A 16,308-nucleotide genomic window follows, 5' to 3' on the forward strand; every position below is an offset into this window, starting at 1 on the left:
CATGAAAACAGCTGGTGCACAGCTGGGGCCGTGGGATGACCTAACCACAGTCGATAACGTTGCCAGAGGCCAGGGGGCAGCAGAAGCCGTTGCCTTGGTGGGGAGTTCTGGTTTGTCAAGGAAGATGCTCTCCATGGTAACAGATCCTCTCTCATGACCATCAGCACCCCAGGAGTCATGGTGGAGTACATGTCCCCATGGGGAAGGGCTCTTCAGGAGTCACTGCCGGATATGTCAGTCTCCCAGAGAAGGAGTGGAGGTCACAGGGCAACTCAGAGTCCAGGGTGCTATGCAGGTGGTGTCACGGGCTGGGCGGCCCGTTCTTGCAGTTCCGGGTTGTGGAACTGCAGCTCCTTGATCTCGTGAGAGGCCTCCCGGGGCCCCTACAGCCTCTATGGTGATTACAGGGCCCATGACAGGTCTGGTTCTGAGCTGGCAGAGTTTGATCCCTGAAGAGATGATCTGGGGCTGCCTGAGGACAGAGGTGGCCCCAGGAACCACATCCCAGCCAGAGCTGCACAGTCACATGTGGTTTTTTTGTTTGTGCTCACACAACCTCAAATGTTAAGTTTTTAAAATTGTGATTAGATACACATAACATATAATTTGCCATTTTTACCGTTTTTAAGTGTGTAATTTAATAGCATTATGTACATCCCCAACATCATGCGGTCATCCATTTCTAGAAGTTTTTCGTTATCCCAAACAGAAACTCCACCTGTTAAACTCTCACTCCGCGTCCCCTGCCGCACAGCCCCTGGAAACCTCTCTTCTACGTTACGTCTCTATGAATTTGGCTGTTCAGGGTACTTCGTTCCTAAAAGTGGAATCATACAGTATTTGTCTGTATTTTGTGTACGGCTTATTTCACTTGGCATCTGCCTTCAAGTTTTGTCCAGTGTAGCCTGTGTCTGAATTGAATTCCTTTGTAAGGCTGAACAGTACTTCATTCTTTGCAGCCAAAGTTGGAGAAGCTCTATACAGTCAGCAAAAACAAGACCAGGAGTTGACTGTGGCTCAGACCATGAACTCCTTATTGCCAAATTCAGACTGAAATTTAAGAAAGTAGGGAAAACCACTAGACCATTCAGGTATGACCTAAATCAAATGCCTTATGATTATTACAGTGCAAGTGAAAAATAGATTTAAGGGCCTAGATCTGATAGATGGAGTGCCTGAAGAACTATGGAATGAGATTCGTGACATTGTACAGGAGACAGGGATCAAGACCATTCCCATGGAAAAGAAATGCAAAACAGCAAAATGGCTGTCTGGGGAGGGCTTACAAATAGCTGTGAAAAGAAGAGAAGTGAAAAGCAAAGGAGAAAAGGAAAGATAAAAACATCTGAATGCAAAGTTCCAAAGAATAGCAAGAAGAGATAAGAAAGCCTTCTTCAGCGATCAATGCAAAGAAATAGAGGAAAACAACAGAATGGGAAAGACTAGGGATCTCTTCAAGAAAATCAGAGATACCAAAGGAACATTTCATGCAAAGATGAGCTCGATAAAGGACAGAAATAGTAGGGACCTAACAGAAGCAGAAGATATTAAGAAGAGATGGCAAGAATACACAGAAGAACTGTACAAAAAAGATCTTCACGACCCAGATAATCACGATGGTGTGATCACTGACCTAGAACCAGACATCCTGGAATGTGAAGTCAAGTGGGCTTTAGAAAGCATCACTACGAACAAAGCTAGTGGAGGTGATGGAATTCCAGTTGAGCTCTTCCAAATCCTGAAAGATGATGCGGTGAAAGTGCTGCACTCAATATGCCAGCAAATTTGGGAAACTCAGCAGTGGCCACAGGACTGGAAAAGGTCAGTTTTCATTCCAATCCCAAAGGAAGGCAATGCCAAAGAATGCTCAAACTACCACACGATTGCACTCATCTCACACGCTAGTAAAGTAATGCTCAAAATTCTCCAAGACAGGCTTCAGCAATATGTGAACCGTGAACTTCCAGATGTTCAAGCTGGTTTTAGAAAAGGCAGAGGAACCAGAGATCAAATTGCCAACATCCGCTGGATCATAGAAACAGCAAGGGAGTTCAAGAAATACATCTATTTCTGCTTTATTGACTATGCCAAAGCCTTTGACTATGTGGATCACAATAAACTGTGGAAAATTCTGAAAGAGATGGGAATACCAGACCACCTGATCCGCCTCTTGAGAAATTTGTATGCAGGTCAGGAAGCAACAGTTAGAACTGGACGTGGAACAACAGACTGGTTCCAGATAGGAAAAGGAGTTCGTCAAGGCTGTATATTGTCACCCTGTTTATTTAACTTATATGCAGAATACATCATGAGAAACGCTGGACTGGAAGAAACACAAGCTGGAATCAAGATTGCCAGGAGAAATATCAATAACCTCAGGTATGCAGATGACACCACCCTCATGGCAGAAAGTGAAGAGGAACTCAAAAGCCTCGTGATGAAAGTGAAAGTGGAGAGTGAAAAAGTTGGCTTAAAGCTCAACATTCAGAAAATGCAGATCATGGCATCCGGTCCCATCACTTCATGGGAAATAGATGGGGAAACAGTGGAAACAGTGTCAGACTTTATTTTTCTGGGCTCCAAAATCACTGCAGATGGTGATTGCAGCCATGAAATTAAAAGACGCTTACTCCTTGGAAGGAAAGTTATGACCAACCTAGATAGCATATTCAAAAGCAGAGACATTACTTTGCCAACAAAGATCCATCTAGTCAAGGCTATGGTTTTTCCTGTGTTCATGTATGGATGTGAGAGTTGGACTGTGAAGAAGGCTGAGTGCCGAAGAATTGATGCCTTTGAACTGTGGTGTTGAAGAAGACTCTTGAGAGTCCCTTGGACTGCAAGGAGATCCAACCAGTCCATTCTGAAGGAGATCAGCCCTGGGATTTCTTTGGAAGGAATGATGCCAAAGCTGAAACTCCAGTACTTTGGCCACCTCATGTGAAGAGTTGACTCATTGGAAAAGACTCTGATGCTGGGAGGGATTGCGGGCAGGAGGAGAAGGGGATGACAGAGGATGAGATGGCTGGATGGCATCACTGACTCGATGGACGTGAGTCTCAGTGAACTCTGGGAGTTGGTGATGGACAGGGAGGCCTGGCGTGCTGCGATTCATGGGGTCACAAAGAGTCGGACACGACTGAGCAACTGATCTGATCTGATCTGACCATATTTTATTTACTTATTCGGGTGTTCATGGACATTTGAGTTGTTTCCACCTTTAGTCTTTTGTCAGTAATGCTGCTACGAACATGGAATGCATTTGGGTCGGTGCTTTCAGTTCTTCGCTGTATACAGCCAGAAGCGGCACTGCTGGGTCATATAGTAATTCTATGTTCAACTTTTTGAGGAACCACGATGTTGGTTTCCATGATAGCCGTACCTTTTTATATCCACCTCAACCTCACTCCTGGGTCAGGAAGACTCCCCTGGAGAAAGGAATGGATACCCGCTCCAGTTTTCTTGCCTGGAGAATTCCATGGACAGACTGGCCTGGTGAGCTGTAGTCCATAGGGTCACGAAGAGTCGGACACGACTGAGTGACTAACACTTTTCACTTTTTCATCCCCAGCAATACACGGGGGATCCAGTTGCTCCATATCCTCACCAACACTTATTTTCCTTCTTAAAAATAATAGCCATTCTAATGAGTGTTAAGCTCACACTGGATTTTTAAGCACTTAGACACCCCTTGGAGAAGGCAGTGGCACCCCACTCAGTACTTTTGCCTGGAAAATCCCGTGGAATGAGGAGCCTGGTGGGCTGCATTCCATGGGGTCGCTAGAGTCCAACATGGCTGAGCGACTTCACTTTCACTTTTCACTTTCATGCATTGGAGAAGGAAATGGCAACCCACTCCAGTGTTCTTGCCTGGAGAATACCAGGGATGGGGGAGCCTGGTGGACTGCTGTCTCTGGAGTCGCACAGAGTCGGATACAACTGAAGTGACTTAGCAGCAGCTGCAGCAGACACCCCTTGCTTCAGGGCACAGGAGGGCTTTGGGGGAAAATCTACTTGATGCAACTTGGGAGGAAAAAAAGATGTATATTGATATCAGTTAGCCAGACAACAAACAGAATGTGGAAAGAGAATCCATCAAGGATACCCCAAATTGACCATGATAAGTGCCTTGTTGTTCAGTTGCTAAGTCATGTCCAACTTTTTGCAACTGCATGGACTGTAGCCCGCCAGGCTCCTCCGTCCATGAGATTTTCCAGGCAAGAATGCTGGAGTGAGTTGCCATTTTGTTCTCTGGGGATCTTCCCCATCCAGGGATTGAACCCACATCTCCTGCATTAGGCAGGCAGATTCTTTACCACTAAGCCAGCAGGGAAGCCAATAGGTGCCTTGGGGAGGGAGGAAATTGGAAGAGTGTCACCAGGAAAAAGAAGTGGCCTCTCTAGGGTGGGTGAGAGTTCATCACAGGAAATGAAGAAGGAAAAAAGGATCCTGGGGGTAAATGACAGAGGGAAGCTGTGTGGGAGGAGGAGAGGAGCAGTTCCTAGAGCTCTCTGACCTCACACAGTGAGGGGAACTCCAGGCGTTCCCCTGTGTGCCATGCCAGCCACGGAGCCCAGAGAGAGGCATGAACAAGTGGAAACAGCTGGAGGCCCTGTGGGAAAAATAATCGCAATGAGGAGTCCCACAGAGCCAGCTCTGGGTAGAGGCACCCAGAGGACAGCCCGGGAAGGACACACGTTGGGTGGGAAGCCAGGGACGAGCCCCATGGCTCACACAGTGTGTTGCCAACTGCAGAACCCGCCTCCAGGCTTCATAGTTTTCTCTGCTTGGAAGAGTATCTCGTGGGGAAAGGAAGGAAAGGATGATATTTGCAGCTCAGGGAAGTAAAAAAGAGAGAAGGGGAAAAATACTGCATTATGCAGCTATTTGGGTTGCAAAGGTAGGAAAAAGTATCAGTGTGAACTCAAGAGAGGTTTGGGCAGTTCGTGGAGGTATAATGTAGAAACATCCACTGTGATCTTCAGGTCCAGTCTGTCTCCGCAGACGTCATCTGCACCAAAGCACTGGTGCAATAGACTGAAGGAGACTTTATTGCAGATTTTGTAGGACATAGAACGAAGACTTCACCATGTAGCCCCCAGCCAGCCCACAAACCCCACATGTTACAGAGACCCTCCCCACATTCACCCTCAACATCCTTCTTAAACCTCCCTACCCTTACCAAATCAGATCCAGCTGATCACCACTCAAAAATCAATACTGGAGAGAGAGACAAATGTTGGTAGGAAAAAATTGCTTTTATCAGAATGCTGGCAATCTGGGGAGATGGTGAACTTGGTGTCACCTAGAAACCACCTCTGAGGATTTTGCTAGCCTATGGAAGTTTTTAAGGGGAAACACGGGAAGTAATCTTGGTGGAGCCTTGAGATGGGGGATCAGAGCTGCCCCCCACGGCGTGCAGGCTTGTGTGCAGGCCTCTTGATCCTTTGTGATTCTCCCTGAAATACTGTCTTGTTCACACTTTGTTCTGGAGATTCCTGAAGGGGAAGCTAGGGAAGAGATCTGGTCACCTGTGCACTACTTATGTTTCATTTCTATTACACTCCTTTGACCTATGGAGAGAACCCACAAGTTAGGCAAGATATTGTGTAATGAAAAGATTTGAAAGGTGTGCCAGGGCCGGGGATGAGTGGAGCATGGGGGCGCCTCGTTTAAGATTAGTGATAAGACAAAGGGGCCCCCTGAGGATAGCTCTTTCTTGCCAAAAGCAACTTACACTACCTGCATTCCTTTAATGTTATTGACTGCTTCCCCAGACTCCTCCATCTCCCCCAGCATTCGGGTCTCTTCTCCATCCCACCTCCAAGCTCACCAGCCCATTTCCCGACAAAGCTGGGTGTTCCACTTTGAGAACCGTATCAGCTGCTTTGATGTATACACACTACTGCATATAAAATAGGTAACTACAATGGCACCCACTCCAGCACTCTTGCCTGGAAAATCCCATGGACGGAGGAGCCTGGTAGGCTACAGTCCATGGGGTGGCTAAGAGTCAGACACGGCTGAGTGACTTCACTTTCACTTTTCACTTTCATGCATTGGAGAAGGAAATGGCAACCCACTCCAGTGTTCTTGCCTGGAGAATCCCAGGGACGGGGGAGCCTGGTGGGCTGCCGTCTGTGGGGTCGCACAGAGTCGGACACGACTGAAGCGACTTAGCAGCAGCAGGGACCTCCCCGGCGCGGCCTGGTGGTTAACACTCTGTGCTTCCAATGCAGTGCGCATGGGTTTGGTCCCTGGTTGGGGAGCTAAGATCCCACATGCCCTGAGACACAGCCAAAACAGATAAAACAAAAACAAAGAAAGTACCTAGCAGATAGTAACCACTCGAAAATATTTTAAGAAAAGAAAAAGATAACTAACAAGGACCTACTGTGTAGTACAGGGAACTCTTTTCAGGACTCTGTAATGACCTATATGGGAAAAGAATCTAAAAAAGAGAGGATATATGTGTGTATACAACTGATTCACTTTGCTGTACGCCTGACACTACACATTGTAAATCAACTACGTGCTGTGCTCAGTCGCTCAGTCGTGTCCGACTCTCTGCAACCCTGTGGACTGTAGCCCACCAGGCTCCTCTGTCCATGGGGATTCTCCAGGCAAGAATACTGGAGTGGGTTGCCATGCCCTCCTCCAGAGATCTTCCTGACCCAGGGATTGTACCCAGGTCTCCCGCATTGCAGGCAGATTCTTTACTGTCTGAGCCACCTATACACCAATAAAGTTTTTAAAATAATAATTTTTTTAAAAAAATCCATATGTACTTCATTCATTGTAAGTACAGGGAAGATTCAACATGTATGGCTTCCCCAAGAACAGAAAGCTTAGAAAATAATACTCAGGATCCTAACAAAAATGAAGAGCACATAGAGATAACTTGGAAGATGTTTTGGTCCCTTGGAAAAGAACACCCATAACCTGATTCTTGCTCTCACCCATTGGAGGCTCAAGCAATATAAAATTCTATCGGGAAAGCATATACACGGCATGGATCATCAAATAGGGAAAATTTGTTGAGAACTGAAGGCAGATATGAGCTAAGCAAAGTAGAAGAGGCTTATGTGAAGAAAATGGTCTCTAGAGCCAACCTGTCCAGCCCGAGAGAAGACTTCAGCTCCAGAGAAGTCATCATCCCCTGGAGGAGGCACAGAGGCCTTGAGCAGGCCAGGCCCCAGGAAGGCTGCTGGGAGCTCCTGCTCCACTGGGCACCGCTCAGGGTGCCCTGACTCTCCTGCCACTGGGCCAACCCCACGGACTATCCTGGCAGACCCTGGGGAAGGATGGACACCCTCAGTGAACTAGTAGCTCTCAGCCAGGGATCAGGAATCTGACATTTGCCAAGCAGCACTAGGCGCAGCTCCCTCATGCACCTTCAGTAGATAAAGAGCTATGTTTGTGCTCACATCCCCCCAAAGGGTTGCCTTTAGGCTGAAATTAATTTTGTCAACCTAAACTCGATTTGCTGATTGTTGACAGATCACCCTGTTCCACATCGGCCTCCTTTCTTTTTCTAATTTTATTTATTTATTGCTGACTGTGCTGGGTCTTCGTTGTGCAGACTTTCTCTAGTTGCAGTGAGCAGGAGCTACTCTTCATTGCGGTGCGTGGGCTTCTCACTGCAGTGGTTTCTCTGGTTGTGGTGCATGGGCTGAGTTGCCCCACGGCTCATGGGATCATCCCAGACCAGGGATCGAACCTGTGTCCCCTGCATTGACAGGCAGATTCTTAACTGCCTGACCACCAGGGAAGTCCCCATCAGCCGCCCTTCTATAGACTACTGAAAAAAGTAGGGCAGGTCAAGAAGAGTGGCAGGTGATGAGTGGGCACAAAGGTACCCAGAGGCATGGCAGCAGTGATGAAGTTAGTGCTGAAAGTATTGACACAAAAGAAGAGGGATTCTATCACAAGAAATAACGACAAGTGTTCACAATCCTTCTCCATCAGAGGTATGAAAAATCTGGTGAAAACAGTTTGGAAAAGGGCAATACCTTTAGAGAAAGACTTATTCCCATTTACTTTTGGTCTTGGAGATTTTCTTGTTTGATGCTTAAAGGAAACGCAGGTACATGATCAAAAAACATTTTAGTTAGGAAATACAAAGACCCAAAAACTGAATTTATGGGTGTTCAAGATAGAGGTTACATGTGCTGTGCTTATTCTATTTAGAACTTTTCTGCAAACCATAAATGAGTGCTAGAGAATTAGACACTCCCTGAAGCATATTTAAGGCTCCTCAAGGAGAAAGGGAGAAATTAAAATGAGAATGTCTGTATCTAGGGGCATTAAATCTCATTTTGAAAATAATGCAATTTTTCTGTTCATGCAAATAACACTTATTTTAGAAAATTTTGGAAAATATAGAAAAGTATAAAGAAAATTTAAACTATAGCCACTATATTTTCATGTTTTTCCATCTAGCTGTTTATTTATAAACTATACCTAGTTTTCTTATAAAATTGTGGTTATAATGTATATTTTCTTGACAAAAGTTCAATTAACAATCAAGTTAAGAGAAAAGGAAACTTTATTTGAGCCCACTGAGGCTGATAACCTAGGAGACAGACTCTCAGAAGCTCTGAGCACTGTTCTGCCCATTAAAAATAGAAGGTACAGTCACATGCGTTTTCCAGACAAAGGATTGTACATCAAAATGACATATTGATATTTTACATAGAGTTAACCAAGGTTAGAGAGTCCAGGTAAACAGGTAGCAAGGGAGCAGCAAGTCACCGTGATCGCCTACAGCACTGGAAAAGAACACTTCTTTTAAGAAGTTGTATTCCTAGCATCAGAAGAAAGGGGGGGAATGCTCTTTACAGCTGAGCAAGCATTCCCATGTTTGAGGTGCTCTGGTTCATGTGTAATGCAAAAGCACCCTGCACGTTAGGAGGAGGGAGGAGGCCCAGAGAGAGAGAACTTTGTGTTTGATTTATCTTGCCTGAAAATGTAAATTTTAGTTCAATTTATTACTTTTTGCAATTTGATTTATCATTGACCAGTATATTGTGATTATATATCCAAGTCAGTAGATACTCTCCTAAAATGTACATCTTTACTATCTTTATCATCTGATGTGCAGTTGTTTACCTGGTCCCCTATTCTTGGGCATTTCCATTCTTTCCATTTTTTCAGCATTACTTCTTTTATTTTTCAATTGAAGTAGGGTTGATTTACAATATTGTGTTATTTTCAGGTGTATAGCAAACTGATTCAATTATGTGTATATATGTCAGACTATTTTCCATTGTGGTTATTAAAAGGTATTAAATACAGTTCCTTGTGCTGCTAAGTCACTTCAGTCATGTCCAACTCTGTGCGACCCCATAGACGGAAGCCCACCAGGCTCCCCCGTCCCTGGGATTCTCCAGGCAAGCATAGTTCCTTGTGCTACACAGTAAATCCTTATTATCTATTTTATGTAAACAGTAGTGTGTATCTGTTAATCCCATACTCCTAATTATCTCCCCCCAACCCTTTTCCCCTTTGGTAACTATGAGTTTGTTTTCTCTGTCTGTAAGTCTGTTTCTCTTTTGTATATAGAGTCATTTGTATTATTTTTGTATATAAAGTAATTTGTATTATTTTGTGAAAGGGAGTCACTCAGTCATGTCCAACTCTTTGCAACCCTGTGGACTATACAGTCCATGGAATTCTCCAGTCCAGAATACTGAAGTAGGTAGCCTTTCCCTTCTCCAGGGGATCTTCCCAACCCAGGGATCGAACCCAGGTCTCCCACACTGCAGGCGGATTCTTTACCAGCTGAGCCACAAGGGAAGGCCATATTATTTTGTAGATTCCACATGTAAATGATATTTGTCTTTCTCTACCTGACTTACTTAGTGTATTATTCTCTAAGTCCATTCATGTTGCTGCAGATGGCAATGTTTCATTCTTTTTAGTGGCTGAGTAATATTCCATCAAGCACACACGTGCATACATATATCACATCTTCTTAAGCCCAGTTGTCTATTGATGGGCACTTGGGTATTTTCATGTCTTGGCTATTTTAAATACTGCTGCAGCAAACATTGGGGTGCATGTATTTTTGCAAATTGTAGTATTGTTTATTTGTGGGAGCTTAAGAAAATGATGCGAATAAACTTGTGGTTACCAAAAGAGAAAGGAGCAGGAGAGGGATAAGCTAAGAGTTCGGAATTAACAGAGAGATACATCACTATCTGTAAAATAGGTAACCAACAGGGACCTACTGTATAGCACAGGGAGCTCTGCTCAGTATTTTGTAATAACCTATAAGGGAAAAGAATCTGAAAAACAGATATAAATGTATGTATAACTGAATCGCTTTGCTGTACACCTGAAAGTAACACAGCATTATAAATCAACTATACTTCAATAAAAAAATAAAATTAAGGGGCAAAGAATATAACACATGCTACAGAAAATCAAAATTAATGACACAGAGAACAGACTTAAGAAACTCTCACAGTAAGCAGAAGAAAAAGACACAGATCAACGCAGTTAGAGAATGACAGAAATAAGACTGACAACATGTCAATATTGAATGCTGATGTTCCTGGCAGACCAGATGAAACAGAAAATACTCCTGAGGAAAGAATATTAAAAGGAAGATTGGAATGTGCAGATCCAGATAGCTCGTCACATTCCAGAAAAGAATGTAACAGAAAACAATCAACCCTGAAATACACTTACAGCTGAGGTTGAAAGTGAAATTGTTAGTCGCTAAGTCATGTCCGACTCTTGGAGACCCTGTTGACTCTAGCCCACCAGGCTCCTCTGTCCGTGGAATTCTCCAAGCAAGAACACTAGAAGGGGTAGCATTGGTGTTAAAACGTTTTTCATCACCTCACAGCCATCAGGATAGCTACTGTCACCAAAACAGAAAACAACACATTGGAACCTTGGGGCTGCTGCTGCTGCTAAGTCACTTCAGTCGTGTCCGACTCTGTGTGACCCCATAGACGGCAGCCCACGAGGCTCCCCCGTCCCTGGGATTCTTCAGGCAAGAACACTGGAGTGGGTTGCCATTTCCTTCTCCAATGCATGAAAGTGAAAAGTGAAAGTGAAGTCGCTCAGTCGTGTCCGACCCTCAGCGACCCCATGGACTGCAGCCTTCCAGGCTCCTCCATCCATGGGATTTTCCAGGCAACAGTACTGGAGTGGGGTGCCATTGCCTTCTCCGACCTTGGGGCAGTATTGCCAAGAATGTAAATGGTGAGGCCACTAGGAAAAACTGTATGGCAGTTCCTCTAAAAAAATTTTTTTAAAGAATTACTCATAGGATATATCAATTCCACTTCTTAGTATGCATCCCAAAGAACTGAAATCAGGCTCTTTGAGAGTGATTTGTACGCCTAGTTCATAGCAGCATTATTCAGAAACACTGTGAGGTAGACGCAACCTAAGTGTCCATCAGCAGATTAATGGATAAACAAACTGTATACAGGCAGACCTTGGAGATATTACGGGTTTGATTAAAAGGCCACCACAGTAAAGCAACAAAGTGAGTCACAGAAATGTTTTGGTTTCCTAGTGCATATAAAAATTACGGTTACACTATTCTGTTGTCTGTTAAGTGTGTAATAATAGCATTGTGTATAAAAAATGTTACATTTAAATTTAAAAGCACTTTATTGCTAAAATTGCTCATCATCGTCTGACAATGCTTGGTTGTCACAAATCTTCAATTAATAAAAACGCGATATCTATGAAGTGCTAAAAAGTGAAGCACAATTAACGAGATATGTCTGTATATCTACACAGCAGAATATTATTCAGCTTGAGAAAGAAATTCTATCACTGTTTTTGAAGAAAGCAAACTTAATTCTAATTTCAATTAGATAAATGTGTGAGAATATCCAGAAATTTTAAAAAAAGTATATATATTTGAGGAGGAAGAGCTGGGAGAAATATCAATAACCTCAGATATGCAGATGATACCACCCTTATGGCAGAAAATGAAGAGGAACTAAAGACCGCCTTGATGAAGGTGAAAGAGGAGAGTGAAAAAGCTGGCTTAACACTGAACATTCAAAAACCTAAGATCATCACATCGGGTTCCATCACTCATGGCAAATGGATGGGGAAAAAATGGAAACAGTGGCAGATTTTATTTTCTTGGGCTCCAAAATCACTGCAGACAATGACTATAGCCATGAAATTAAAAGATGTTTGCTCTTTGGAAGAAAAGCTGTGACAAACCTAGACAGTGTTACTAAAGAGCAGAGACATCACTTTGCCAACAAAGGTTCATATAATCAAAACTATGTTTTTTCTAGTTATCATGTACGGATGTGAAAGTTGGACCATAAAGAAGGCTGAGCGTCAAAGAAACGATGCTTTCGAGTTGTGCTGAACAAGACTCCTGGGAGTCCCTTGGACAGCAAGAAGCTCAAACCAGTCAATCCTAAAGGAAATCAAGCTTGAATATTCATTCGAAGGACTGATGCTGAAGCTCCAGTACTTTGGCCTCCTGATCCAAAGAGCTGACTCATTGGAAAGGGCCCTGATGCTGGGAAAGATTGAGGGCAGGAGGAGAAGGGGGCAGCATAGTATGATATGGTTGGATGGCATCACCGACTCAAGGGGCATGAGTTTGAACAAACTCTGAGTGAGAGATAGTGAAGGACAGGAAAGTCTGGCATGCTGCAATCCATGGGGTCACAAAGAGTTGGACATGACTTAGCGACGGAACACAATATATGTTGAATATTCCTACAAGTTTATTATAAAACTGTAGTATTTAAAAATTTATAATACTCCTTTAGGAATAGATCAACAGAAAAAAATAGGAAGTCCCTAAATAGGCCCAAGTGTATTGGGAATTTGAAGTACAATCCAGATGGCATCTCAGCTCAGTGGAGAACAGATTATTAATGTTGCTAGAAATTGCTAGCCCTTTTGAAAATGAAGTTTTATACCACTAGTTTTATCCAGATAAGTATCAGATGGGTTTTATTTGTCTGAAACTGCTGCTGCTTAGTTGCTTCAGTCGTGTCCAACTCTTTGTGACCCTATGGACTGTAGCCCGCCAGGCTCCTCTGTCCATGGGGTTCTCCAGACAAGAGTACTGGAGTGGGTTGCCATGCCCTCCTCCAGGGGATCTTCCTGACCCAGGGATCCAACCCAGGTCTTCTGCATTGCAGGCAGATTCCTTACTGCTGATTCACCAGGGAACCCCATATTTGTCTGCTAGGGCTGGCATAACAGAATATCACGGAATATGTGGCTTAAACATCAGAAATTTATTTTCTCACCCTTCTGGAGGCTGGAAGTCCAAGGTTAAGGTGTTGGCAAGTTAGTTGCCAATTTAGACACTTGAGCAGTCTGCTGAAGCCTCTCCTGTGGCAGACAGCTAGCTGCCTTCTCACTGTTCTCACACAGCCTTTCCTCTGTGCTCATGTGAAGAGCTTCTAGGGTCTCTTCTTATTAACTCACGCAATCCTATTCGATTCGGGTCCCACCCTTATGACCTCATCTAGCCTGAATTATAGTCATTCTTTCTTATCTGTAGGGGATTGTTTCCAGGACCTTCCTTAGATACCAAAGTTCAAGAATGCTCAAGTTCCATTTATAAAATGGTATAGTATCTGCATATAACCCACACTCTTCCTTTCATATAGGTTTTAAAAACCATTTATTTGGCCCTGCCAGGCCTTCGTTATGACATGCAGGATCTTTAGCTGAGGCATGTGAACTCTTGGTTGCAGCGTGTGGGATCTAGTTCCCTGACCAGAGGTTGAACCTGGGCCCCCTACATTAGGAGCACGGAATCTTAGCCACTGGACCACCAGGGAGGTTCCTCATGTACTTTAAATCATCTCTAGATGACTTATAATGCCTAATACAGTGTAAATGCTGTGTAAATATTGTAAATACAACATACATGCTATGAAATACTTGCTGGTGTGCAGCAAATTCAAGTTTTGCTTTTTGGAACGTTCTGTTTTTCTTTTTTTCCCCCAAACATTTTCAGTTCGTTGTTGGTTGAATCCACGGATACAAAATCCATGAATACAGAGGGCCAGCTATCTCCGTGGAGGCCTGTCTCTAAATACAGTTAGACTGGGAGTATTGACCTTAAAAATAAAAGTCAGCTACTTTACCAGCAAAGATGGATTTCTTTGGAAATAGCAGAGACTTGCAATTCAGGCAGATCATGCTACAGCAGAAACTATAGGCAAGTCCAACAAACAAAGGAGAAGAATGTTATTTTATAGAGAAAAAGGAGAGTTCAGAGTGATGGTAGTTTCTCACTGGCCAAGTTGTGGGGGTAGTGGATTTCTTGTAGGAGATTCCGTGTACCTCTTTTCCTGTTGGGGCTTGTAACTGATGATTCTTTTCTGTTGAGGATTCTTCTGCTGGTGTTTGAAACCGAAATGCTTCCTGTAATTGACTTGCACAGTTCTGCCTGAGAGCTCCCCCTTCTGGCTTCCTGGCTCCATTTTAATAAGGCTGGTAAGGCAATGGCACCCCACTCCAGTACTCTTGCCTGGAAAATCCCACGGACGGAGGAGCCTGGTAGGCTGCAGTCCATGGGGTCGCTAAGAGTCGGACCTGACTGAGCGACTTCACTTTCACTTTTCACTTTCATGCACTGGAGAGGGAAATGGCAACCCACTCCAGTGTTCTTGCCTGGAGAATCCCAGGGACGGGGCAGCCTAGCGGGCTGCCGCCGTCTATGGGGTCACACAGAGTCGGACACGACTGAAGCGACTTAGCAGCAGCAGCAGCAAAGAACCTGCCTGCCAGGGCAGGAGACATAAGAGACTCGAGTTCAATCCCTGGGTCAGGAAGATCCCCTGGAGGAGGGCATGGCAACCCACTCCAGTATTCTTGCCTGGAGATTCCCCTTTATTAATGTTTGCAGGGGTTATGGCTTCAACATGAGTCTGGGGAAACATATTTCAGTCCATAACTTTAATCAAAGATTTAAATATAACAAAACCAAAAAAGTGCTTGTAAAACAGGAGCAAATATTTTATATAATGTGAGTTTGGGAAGGCCAAGCATATTCCAAAATCTAAGTGAAAGTGGAGAGTGAAAAAGTTGGCATAAAGCTCAACATTCAGAAAACGAAGATCATGGCATCCGGTCCCATCACTTCATGGGAAATAGATGGGGAAACTGTGGAAACAGTGTCAGACTTTATTTTTCTGGGCTCCAAAATCACTGTAGATGGTGACTGCAGCCATGAAATTAAAAGACGCTTACTCCTTGGAAGGAAAGTTATGATCAACCTAGATAGCATATTCAAAAGCAGAGACATTACTTTGCCCACAAAGGTCCGTCTAGTCAAGGCTGTGGTTTTTCCAGTGGTCATGTATGAATGTGAGAGTTGGACTGTGAAGAAGGCTGAGTGCCAAAGAATTGATGCTTTTGAACTGTGGTGTTGGAGAAGACTCTTGAGAGTCCCTTGGATTGCAAGGAGATCCAACCAGTCCATTCTGAAGTAGATCAGCCCTGGGTGTTCTTTGGAAGGAATGATGCTAAAGCTGAAACTCCAATACTTTGGCCACCTCATGTGAAGAATTGACTCATTGGAAAAGACTCTGGTGCTGGGAGGGATTGGGGTCAGGAGGAGAAGGGGACGACAGAGGATGAGATGGCTGGATGGCATCACTGACTCGATGGATGTGAGCCTGAGTGAACTCCAGGAGTTGGTGATAGACAGGGAGGCCTGGTGTGCTGCGATTCATGGGGTCGCAAAGAGTCGGACACAACTGAGCTACTGAACTGAACTGAACAGTTCATTAAATAAAAGTTTTAATTGCATTTTTAAAAAAAATTCTATATGGTAAAAATCTTCCGATCAACAAATTAAGAGAAACATTTGCTACCTGAGTAACAAAAGGTTAGTATCTTTAAATTTAATTTCTCTGAAAAAATAAGATATAAAACAGCCTCCCTTTTAAGAAAAAATAAAGCAGATAAAAAGGATCCTCCCTTTTTAAAAGAAAATGCACAACCGACATGAATAGGCAATTTGAAAAGGAGACATGTAAAGGGTCAATATATGAAGAGACATTTAGCTTCAAAAATAACAAAGAGGACCTTCCTGGTGGTCCAGTGCTTAGGACCCTGCACTTCCACTGCAGGAGGCCCTGCAGGTTTGATCCCTGGTGGGGGAATTAAGATCCTCCAAGCTGCATGGCATAGCCAAAAAAAATTAAAAAAAAAAACAAAAAAACAAAATAATACAAGAGTTGTGCCTCCAAAACACAGTGAGATGCACTTGGGGAAAAAAAAAACAGATCCAGACTATTGATGTTTTTAATTGTCGCTGAAATCCCATATTGTTATCAA

The 16,308-nt window shown here is 43.8% G+C and overlaps 1 protein-coding gene across 9 annotated transcripts in view; it reads left to right on the forward strand.

Annotated features, from left to right (window-relative positions):
* GNG4 (G protein subunit gamma 4) overlaps positions 1-16,308 on the forward strand; it is a 71,269-nt gene that overhangs the window by 32,575 nt on the left and 22,386 nt on the right. The window contains exon 4 of one of the 9 annotated variants that reach the window (XR_015157141.1): positions 12,282-12,305. The exons of 7 other annotated variants lie outside the window; for them this stretch is intronic. The gene's annotated coding sequence lies outside the window, so the exon portion shown is untranslated. Of the gene's footprint in view, positions 1-959; positions 983-12,281; positions 12,306-16,308 lie in introns of those variants that run through there. One more of the 9 variants, XR_015157142.1, reaches the window with a different exon arrangement.

The sequence above is a fragment of the Bos grunniens genome, chromosome 28 (assembly GCF_055505025.1).
Source record: "Bos grunniens cultivar Pamir isolate PY7600 chromosome 28, Bosgru_T2T1.0, whole genome shotgun sequence".
Lineage (NCBI taxonomy): Eukaryota > Metazoa > Chordata > Mammalia > Artiodactyla > Bovidae > Bos > Bos grunniens.